Raw genomic sequence first — 11611 nt, 5'->3', positions numbered from 1 at the left:
TATAATCCCCTGCCCCATTGGCATCCACAGGAGGGTGGGCCTTTCTGCCTGGAAACTGAAATCAAAAGAAAAGTGTGGAAAATGGATGAAAGACAAAGATCCTCTGCGCATGTCTTACCAGCAAATGCAGCTCATTCAGAATCTAACTCTTAGAGCACCTAAATTCTACCGTAGGCCTACAATATGTGTTTACCATGCTTAGAAAACGCATATTTCTTAAGCTATTTTTAAACAAGTCCCTACTGCTCAAGAGTGAACGAGTCGCTTCCTCACACATATTCGAAAATATTTTGACCTGCTTTTTTTATCGGTTGCTTTGCTCCCTCACATACCCCAACAATTTTATGTCCTCTACATTTCTTCTGCTTGGTCACTTCGCTCCCTTTCACATATTCCCCAAATCTCTTGTCCCTTGCATTTTTCTTCTCTGTCATTTCGCTCATTTCGGGGGGGGGGGCTGATTCAGCCCCCCTTATGATCTCGCAATCGCGACGAAAATTGGCACGCGCGTTACCCATGGCATTATCTACAATACCATAATATCAAAATCTGCTCAAAAATATTATTTTGTATACATATTTAATCCAATGGAAATTCTATTTTCAGTCATAATTGACAGAGGCATCATTATTCTTGCACTGATTGGTTGAAAATAATCAAATCTTTACTTTTTATAATTGGAATAGTACCACGAAGTGATCTCATTGAAAAACAAGTGGAACGCCTCTGGCAGTCTCGCCTGCATTACGCAATTTAATATAGCAGCAGTGCTAACTTTGAAAACTACTATAAAATAATCATTCACAAAAAATATTTTGACCTGCTTTTTTTATCGGTTGCTTTGCTCCCTCACATACCCCAACAATTTTATGTCCTCTACATTTCTTCTGCTTGGTCACTTCGCTCCCTCTCACATATTCCCCAAATCTCTTGTCTCTTGCATTTTTCTTCTCTGTCATTTCGCTCTCTCGCATATATTGCAAAATAATTTTCTGCTGTCGCTTCGCTCCCTTGCACATATCCCAAAAAAATTTTGCCCCCCCCCCGTATTTTTTTTTCTGCAGACAGCCATGTCCCGTTCATACTCTCTCTCCAATACATTGAAATGATGGGGGGGGGGGCACTTTGGATATGAGAGTTACTGAACAATTGAAAATCAGTGAATTATTTGGCTTTTTTTCTTTTGTTTAGTTAATATTTTCTGTGTGAGTGAAACTTCCGAAGGATTATACCCGTTTCGTTACATAAAACATACAAGTATTTTGAGAAATACCAACAGAAAAAAAACCCCAGATTCTTCCTGACTGTTCAAATCCTTAAAAAAATTATGGTAATCTTCGCTTTCTCAGGCATTGATCACAGGCTCCCCCAACACCCGTCTCTCTTTCTCTATCACCCCCATTCTTAATTCATCTTTTTGTCTCTATCCAACAGCTCATTCATAACTATCGCCTTGTTCTATCCTGTTCTATTCTTCTGTCAGCTTGCTGTCATTCCTACTTTTCACAAACTTTTTTCTCTTCTGACATTCTAAGTCAGAATGAATATACTGTAAGACATCATTTTTGCAACACGTTCAAATTTAATGAATGCACTTTTGTTACATGCCCAGTGGTAAACTTTTTCATTGAGCTATTTTAAATAATCAGAATGCACATAGCGTAAATTATTTGTTGTAAAGTTTTGCGAGTCATGTTTGTCCAAACTTAAGAGCAAGTAATGTACACGGCGGGACTTCTGCTGTGTGGTTTCAGCCTCTTCTCCAAGTTTTTAATAGTCCATTATTGCTGTTATCTTCCACTTTACCCCTCTTTGACTTTCTGATATTGAGTAGGAGTGGTCCTCGAGAAATGAAGGTGCTGAAGACTTTGCAGTATCTGGGAGGTTGTTTGCTGAATCAAAACGTCTTTCTTTCGGGGAATTCCTTGGCTTGGATGAACTCTGTACGAGATGAATGAATTAAAAAAAAGAAACATATAAGAAATATTGAACAAAAACAGATAGAAGAATGAAAAGATAGCTTTAAAATTTTCAATTAAATATTCGATAATACATGAAGAATAATATTTATTTAGGAATCAAACCTTTTCCAGTGACTTGCAACAAAATAAATGTTTTTTTTTTAAATATTCATGATGATATATTAACCCTATCTAGCCCCGGGGGGGGGGGGGGGCTTAATAAGCTTAATAAGCCCCCCCATCCACATTTTTCACGATAAGTCCACAATGAGAAACGAGGTACCACAATTTTTTTTTTCGTTCAATTCTCGCAGAGCTTTTAGACAAAATTCGAGACGCCCAGATACGCAGTTACGCAACATTTTATGAGTTCATGTTGGACCGAAAATTGCTCAAAAATATTATTTTGTATACATATTTAATCCAATGGAAATTCTATTTTCAGTCATAATTGACAAATGCATCATTATTCTTGCAGTAATTGGTTGGAAATAATCAAATCTTGCTTTTTATAATTGGAATAGTGCCACGAAGTGATCCCATTGAAAAAAAACTATAAAATACATAAGGCCCCAAAACAAAGAAATACGTATGGAATTATAGAACCAATAAAATACATAAAAGTAGAAATTTGATTTACCATTTCTTCAGGAGCACATTTGTTTAGAAATCATAGAATTTGGGGAATTATTTAGGGATTTATCTTTAACCCTAAATAGACTGGGCTATTTCGACGCCTAAGAAGACGGGGGGGGGGGGGCTGATTCAGCCCCCCTTATGATCTCGGCCGTTGATCTCGCAATCGCGACGAAAATTGGCACGCGCGTTACCCATGGCATTATCTACAATACCATAATATCAAAATCTGCTCAAAAATATTATTTTGTATACATATTTAATCCAATGGAAATTCTATTTTCAGTCATAATTGACAAAGGCATCATTATTCTTGCACTGATTGGTTGAAAATAATAAAATCTTTGCTTTTTATAATTGGAATAGTACCACGAAGTGATCTCATTGAAAAACAAGTGGAACGCCTCTGGCAGTCTCGCCTGCATTACGCAATTTAATATAGCAGCAGTGCTAACTTTGAAAACTACTATAAAATAATCATTCACAAAAACATCATTCATATAATGACATAATACCACGTTCATTGACCATAAATGACATTTGAACGGAGACTTAAGACTGTCAACTACACCCATGTCCACATTTCATTCACTCTATCCATAAACTTTCAAAGTTATGATGGCACTTCAACAATTACCCCAACATGGCCTAAGTTTATTGACCTTAACTGACCTTTGACTTGGTTTTGTGACCTGAAACTCACAGGGGATGTTCAGTGATGCTTGATTACTCTTATATCCCAAGTGTTATGAACTAGATCCATAAACTTTCATAGTTAGGATGGTAATTCAACAAATACCCCCAACACGGCCAAAGTTCATTGACCTTTAATGACCTTTGACCATGGTCATGTGACCTGAAACTCGTACAGGATGTTCAGTGATACTTGATTACTCTTATGTCCAAGTTTTATGAACTAGATCCATAAACTTTCAGAGCTAGGATGGTAATTTAACATATACCCCCAACACGGCCAAAGTTCATTGACCTTAAATGACCATTCACCATGGTCATGTGACCTGAAACTCGCACAGGATATTCAGTGGTACTTGATTAACCTAATGTCCAAGTTTCATGAACTAAATCCATAAATTTTCAAAGTTATGATGGTAATTCAACAAATACCCCCAACTTGGCAAAAGTTCATTGACCCTAAATGACCTTTGACCTTGGTCATGTGACCTGAAACTCAGGCAGGATGTTCACTAATACTTGATTAACCTTATGTCCAAGTTTCATGGACTAGATCCATAAATCTTCAAAGTTATGATAGTAATTCAACAAATACCCCCAACTTGACCAAAGTTCATTGACCCTAAATGACCTTTGACCTTGGTCACGTGACCTGAAACTCGAGCAGGATGTTTACTAATACTTGATTAACCTTATTCCCAAGTTTCATGAACTAGGTCCATATACTTTCTAAGTTATGATGTCATTTCAAAAACTTAACCTTAGGTTAAGATTTGATGTTGACGCCGCCGCCGCCGTCGGAAAAGCGGCGCCTATAGTCTCGCTCTGCTATGCAGGCGAGACAAAAACCAATAAAATACATAAGGCCCCAAAACTAAGAAATACGTATGGAATTATAGAACCAATACATAAGATTAGAAATTTGATTTACCATTTTTTTCAGGAGCACATTTGTTTAGAAATCATAGAATTTGGGGAATTATTTAGAGATTTACCTTTAAAGCAGAGAATTCTATATTTAGGCATAAATTAGCATTATTAATTTATTAAAAATAAATTTAAATTCTGTAAAATCAGCGATACACCCTTAGCTCCATGCTTGCAGATTACATTGATGGTGACGTGTGTATTGGTTTTCGTTGCGATCGACGGAGATCTGAAGAGGGGGACCAAAAAGCCTCCCCCCCCCCCCCGGGCTATTCAATCTAAAAGTAGCCCAGGATTATTATGTAGGGTAAACCAAATTTTTAATATATTTGTTCATTTAGTAAGAGTTTACTGTAAATACACAGTAAAGGCCCAGGTCCATGGTTAGCCTCCCAAATAGGATAATTTTCATCTCTATTTGGCTACTGAAAATGGAATATTTAAAGCAATGTTCTATCAAACCAAAGGTAGATAATACAGAGAAAATATTTCTTTAGAACACATGTATGATATAGATCTACTCTACCTTCTGAAGACGAGGCAGGAAATCAAATATGGTTGGGACAGCATCCTGTCTAAGACGTGTCACTTGCCCAGTCCTGTCAAAGCTACCATCTTCAAAATGAGCAAAACGGAGTACAAAGCTCTTGGAAGAATTCAATGAAGCTCGCTTCATATTGACCATCCATACTGTGTTACAGTACCGGTTCAGTCCAACGGCTGAATGGGAATCTGCAGCAAATGTAAACACATGTCATAAAATCAATTACACATAATTAAGAAAATTTGACGTGTCCAAAGGACACAGATGCCCCTGCTTAACGCGATCAGAAATCCATTCAATATGATTGAACTTAATATCATACAGAAACCAATATGCATATATATATAATTAACAAATTCAGACCTTTGAACCGACTTGCATATATAATGAGATGTGACCTTTGACCTGCGGACTCCGAATTCGAACTTAGCCTGTATTTTGTGGTCATCTACCTACACACCAAAATTTTTTTTAAATCCATTAAATATTTTTCGAGTTATTGCGCGGAAACCCAAGTGGGGGGGGGGACGGACAGGGGCAACGCTTAATGCCCCCTCTGGGCTTCGTCTGTGGGGGCATAAAAACTCTAGGCCTACATGTACTCAGCAGGGGCCCGTTTCTCAACACTTGGACAAGTTAGTCATATAACTTTATCTACCAAACACAGAGTTAGTTCCAATCTTACCCAAAAGGATTAACTAGAATCCATTGATATCGTATACTATTGGTGGAAAGTACATGAAACGTAGCCTTAGTCACAAAATAGCATAATTTTCAAAAAGTAAAATTATGATAAAACCTAATAATAATAATAATAATCCGCTTTTATATAGCGCTTAATACATCGAATGAAAAGATAGCTTAAAATTTTTCAATTAAATATTTGATAATACATGAAGAATAATATTTATTTAGGAATCAAACCTTTTCCAGTGACTTGCAACAAAATAAATGTTTTTTTTTTTATATTCATGATGATATATTAACCCTATCTAGCCCCTGGGGGGGGGGGGGCTTAATAAGCCCCCTTATCCACATTTTTCACGATAAGTCCACAATGAGAAACGAGGTACCACAATTTTTTTTTCCGTTCAATTCTCGCAGAGCTTTTGAGACCAAATTCGAGACGCCCGGATACGCAGTTACCCAACATTTTATGAGTTTATGTTGGACCAAAAATTGCTAAAAAATATTATTTTGTATACATATTTAATCCAATGGAAATTCTGTTTTCAGTCATAATTGACAAATGCATCATTATTCTTGCACTGATTGGTTGAAAATAATCAAATCTTTGCTTTTTATAATTGGAATAGTACCACGAAGTGATCCCATTGAAAAAAACCAATAAAATACATAAGGCCCCAAAACTAAGAAATACGTATGGAATTATAAAACCAATAAAATACATAAGATTAGAAATTTGATTTACCATTTTTTTCAGGAGCACATTTGTTTAGAAATCATAGAATTTGGGGAATTATTTAGAGATTTACCTTTAAAGCAGAGAATTCTATATTTAGGCATAAATTAGCATTATTAATTTATTAAAAATAAATTTAAATTCTGTAAAATCAGCGATACACCCTTAGCTCCATGCTTGCAGATTACATTGATGGTGACGTGTGTATTGGTTTTCGTTGCGATCGACGGAGATCTGAAGAGGGGGACCAAAAAGCCTCCCCCCCCCGGGCTATGCAATCTAAAAGTAGCCCAGGATTATTATGTAGGGTAAACCTAATTTTTTATATATTTGTTCATTTAGTAAGAGTTTACTGTAAATACACAGTAAAGGCCCAGGTCCATGGTTACCCTCCCAAATAGGATAATTTTCATCTCTATTTGGCTACTGAAAATGGAATATTTAAAAAAAAAGGAGGAATTACCTCCTTTTTTGTTGGAAAAGTATTGTAGGATATGATTTTAATTACTGAATATGTTAAAAAATAGCTCAAAGTTATATTCTCATGAAAAGTTGATTTTTTTTCTCGCTCGCTTCGCTCGCTCAGGACTTATATATATATATATATAAAGCAGCCTTTTGGCACATGTTCTATACTGCGCCCCTCGTTGTTTTTTTGTTTTGTTCTTTACTCTTCACGCTACTGCCGCAAATAATCCTCTTCACAGTGGCGCGTACAGACCACCGTGACAAAAAAGGAATCTAAAGAGAGAAGAATTAAATAAATTTATTATCTGGATATCATGTCAAAATCTATCACAAAATTGGATTTTTGTATTAAAAAGGTAAAAAAAAATTGCTCGCTCGCTTCGCTCGCTCGCAACTTTTTTTAAAGATAAGTTCTGGCCTTCTCAAAATAGTCGCCTTACTACACCATTACGCCTATTCATACCATGATATGACCGGGAAATTTTTGGCTCTTGCCCTCCCCCCCCCTGGCCACCGAACCCTGTTACGCCGCTGTAAAAATGCTGTGCATCATCAACATCATCATCTACCTACACACCCAAATTTTTTAAAAATCTGTTGAATATTTCATAAGATATCTTTAAGGAGCTGTGATCTTTGACCTGCATACTCCGAATTCGAACTTAGCCTGTATTGGTATCATCTACCTACACACTAAAATTTGTTTAAATATGTAGAATATTTTTAAAGTAATCATGCGGAAACTAAATCGCATATTTAATGAGCCGTGACCTTTGACCTACCGACTACGAATTCGAACTTAACCTGTATTTTGGTGTCATCTACCTACACACTCAAATTCGTTTAAATATTTAGAATATTTCATAAGTAATCATGCGGAAACTAAATTGCATATTTAATGAGCCGTGACCTTTGACCTGCCGACTCCGAACTTAGCCTGTATTTGGTGTCATCTACCTACACACCATAATTTTTATAAATCTGTTGAATATTTCATAAGTCATCATGCGAAAACCAACTCGGATATTTCATGAGCTGTGACCTTGGACCTGCAGACTCCAAATTCAAAGTTAGCCTGTACTATGGTGTCATGTACCTACACACCAATTTTTTTTTTAATCAATATATATAAATCGAAATATATTTCGATTTATTGCGCGAAAACCAAGTGGGGGGGCGGGCGAATCAACGGACAGGGGCAACGCTTAATGCCCCCTCCGGACTTTGTCTGCGGGGGCAAAATTACCAAGGAGCTGCATTTCTCAAAATAGTCGCCTTATTACACCATTACGCCTATTCATACCATGATATGACCGGGAAATTTTTGGCTCTTGCCCCCCCCCCCCTGGCCACCGAACCCTGTTACGCCGCTGTAAAAATGCTGTGCATCATCATCATCTACCTACACACCCAAATTTTTTAAAAATCTGTTGAATATTTCATAAGATATCTTTGAGGAGCTGTGATCTTTGACCTGCATACTCCGAATTCGAACTTAGCCTGTATTGGTATCATCTACCTACACACTCAAATTTGTTTAAATATGTAGAATATTTTTAAAGTAATCATGTGGAAACTAAATTGCATATTTAATGAGCCGTGACCTTTGACCTGCCGACTACGAATTCGAACTTAACCTGTATTTTGGTGTCATCTACCTACACACTCAAATTCGTTTAAATATTTAGAATATTTCATAAGTAATCATGCGGAAACTAAATTGCATATTTAATGAGCCGTGACCTTTGACCTGCCGACTCCAAACTTAGCCTGTATTTGGTGTCATCTACCTACACACCATAATTTTCATAAATCTGTTGAATATTTCATAAGTCATCATGCGAAAACCAACTCAGATATTTCATGAGCTGTGACCTTGGACCTGCAGACTCCGAATTCAAAGTTAGCCTGTACTATGGTGTCATGTACCTACACACCAAAATTTTTTTAAATCAATATATATAAATCGAAATATATTTCGATTTATTGCGCGGAAACCAAGTGGGGGGGCGGGCGAATCAACGGACAGGGGCAACGCTTAATGCCCCCTCCAGACTTTGTCTGCGAGGGCATAATTACCAAGGAGCTGCATTTCTCAAAATAGTCGCCTTATTACACCATTACGCCTATTCATACCATGATATGACCGGGAAATTTTTGGCTCTTGCCCCCCCCCCCCCCTGGCCACCGAACCCTGTTACGCCGCTGTAAAAATGCTGTGCATCATCATCATCATCTACCTACACACTCAAATTTGTTTAAATATGTAGAATATTTTTAAAGTAATCATGCGGAAACTAAATTGCATATTTAATGAGCCGTGACCTTTGACCTACCGACTACGAATTCGAACTTAACCTGTATTTTGGTGTCATCTACCTACACACTCAAATTCGTTTAAATATTTAGAATATTTCATAAGTAATCATGCGGAAACTAAATTGCATATTAAATGAGCCGTGACCTTTGACCTGCCGACTCCGAACTTAGCCTGTATTTGGTGTCATCTACCTACACACCATAATTTTTATAAATCTGTTGAATATTTAATAAGTCATCATGCGAAAACCAACTCGGATATTTCATGAGCTGTGACCTTGGACCTGCAGACTCCAAATTCAAAGTTAGCCTGTACTATGGTGTCATGTACCTACACACCAAAATTTTTTTTAATCAATATATATAAATCGAAATATATTTCGATTTATTGCGCGGAAACCAAGTGGGGGGGGGGGCGGGCGAATCAACGGACAGGGGCAACGCTTAATGCCCCCTCCGGACTTTGTCTGCGGGGGCATAATTACCAAGGAGCTGCATTTCTCAAAATAGTCGCCTTATTACACCATTACGCCTATTCATACCATGATATGACCGGGAAATTTTTGGCTCTTGCCCCCCCCCCCCTGGCCACCGAACCCTGTTACGCCGCTGTAAAAATGCTGTGCATCATCATCATCATCTACCTACACACCCAAATTTTTTAAAAATCTGTTGCATATTTCATAAGATATCTTTAAGGAGCTGTGATCTTTGACCTGCATACTCCGAATTCGAACTTAGCCTGTATTGGTATCATCTACCTACACACTCAAATTTGTTTAAATATGTAGAATATTTTTAAAGTAATCATGTGGAAACTAAATTGCATATTTAATGAGCCGTGACCTTTGACCTGCCGACTACGAATTCGAACTTAACCTGTATTTTGGTGTCATCTACCTACACACTCAAATTCGTTTAAATATGTAGAATATTTCATAAGTCATCATGTGGAAACCAACTCGGATATTTCATGAGCTGTGACCTTGGACCTGCAGACTCCGAATTCAAAGTTAGCCTGTACTATGGTGTCACATACCTACACACCAAAATTTTTTTAATCAATATATATAAATCGAAATATATTTCGATTTATTGCGCGGAAACCAAGTGGGGGGGGGGGGGCGGGCGAATCAACGGACAGGGGCAACGCTTAATGCCCCCTCCGGACTTTGTCTGCGGGGGCATAATTACCGAGGAGCTGCATTTGAAGCGAGCCTGAATCAAGGCTGTGAAATTTATTAGCGCCACCATCTGGCTTCCTTTTATTTGCGTAAAAAGAAGAGACACGCGAAGTCACTTTCTAGTCCAAACTCCAAAGTAATCAAATTTGCTTTTTTTTTAAATATGATTTTGATTTAATTAAAAATATACTATTGACTTTTTGTATTATGGCTACTCACCGCAAAGCGCCCCGGTGAGTAGCGAGGAGTTTCGGCAAATATTAATTCTGTATTGTAATGAAGCGATGTTTGCCAACTTCACAGAAATCCAGGGCCAAATGCAGTTCGGTGTACGAGGTTAGTACTATAGATCTATACATGTACTGTAGCAACTATATGTAGCCACTAACCTCGAACTAGTAATGAGTGGGGCCAGGGCTACCACAACTATACTAGTACAGCAGGCGATGGTTCGTGTAAGCTCCACTACACTTCACTACTGCTAACCTCTGCTTCACCTATACTGATTAATGGCTGGCTATACGAACCATTGCCTGAGTTTTTTAGGCCTAGTCACTCAAGGGTTCATTACATGCCGGCGCGCACAGAAAAATCAAGCAATAGAAGTTGTGTGTTGTGGACACCAGAAGTGGGATCACAGCACGCGTGACCCACTAGTTAGAAATCCATTGCCAAACGTGGTTAATGGTGCGAGGTTAGTATACTAATACTAACCTCACAATACGCGTGAGTCACTGAGTGGAGTAGCCTAACGTTTGAGTTTCATACGGCATGTACGGCCAGGCATCAATAACTTTTGTTGTCATCCAATTTCAATGAAATTTTCAGCATTTTGCTCGGAATGAATTTTACATTATTTATTAAGATCAAGGCCTAAATATCTTCAACCTGTATAATTCATAACCATTTTACTTTTTAGGTGTGCAGAAAAGACCAACCCCCCCCCCAATGGTCTGCTGACTACAGTACATAAACTTAAATACACGGGACTAGTATTGTTACACACCTTTTTGCAAATGCAAGTTTGGTAACGACTAACGAATTCCCATTTTTTTTTCAACGTAATTTTGAAGTCGAAAACATAGCTGAACTTACGAATGCAATGTCCGTCCACATCCTACCGATTAGAGCAGTTGTATGCAGCTCATGTAGGCATGAATAACGTGAAATCTAAGCTAATAAGTTCACCAACATGCCAATCTGAGCTGTGAAAAAGTGTGATCGTCCCGGAGCGAAAACAGCTTGAGCAAGGTGCAGCGCTAGCCAATCAGCGACCTTCTTATGTCCCCTTCGAGACAGCTGGAGACGAAATGATTTTATGTCAAAAAGACTCAAAACACAAAATCATTTCGTCGACGAAATTTTTTTGTCTTTTGACACAAAATCATTTCGTCGACGAAATTTTTTTGTGTTTTGACACAAAATCATTTCGTCAACGAAATTTTTTTGTGGTTTT

General features: G+C 37.7%; 1 long non-coding RNA gene across 1 annotated transcript; it reads right to left on the bottom strand.

Annotated features, from left to right (window-relative positions):
* Positions 1-1562: 1562 nt before the first annotated feature.
* LOC129274513 (uncharacterized) lies at positions 1563-11401 on the bottom strand. Its single transcript, XR_010294277.1, has 3 exons — positions 11251-11401; positions 4744-4949; positions 1563-1941 (listed from the first exon to the last, which is right to left on the bottom strand). It is a non-coding gene; the product is annotated as an uncharacterized LOC129274513 (long non-coding RNA).
* Between the last annotated feature and the right edge of the window lie 210 nt (positions 11402-11611).

Source organism: Lytechinus pictus, chromosome 1 (genome assembly GCF_037042905.1).
Source record: "Lytechinus pictus isolate F3 Inbred chromosome 1, Lp3.0, whole genome shotgun sequence".
Taxonomy (NCBI): domain Eukaryota; kingdom Metazoa; phylum Echinodermata; class Echinoidea; order Temnopleuroida; family Toxopneustidae; genus Lytechinus; species Lytechinus pictus.
This window is presented reverse-complemented; position numbering and strand designations above follow the sequence as displayed.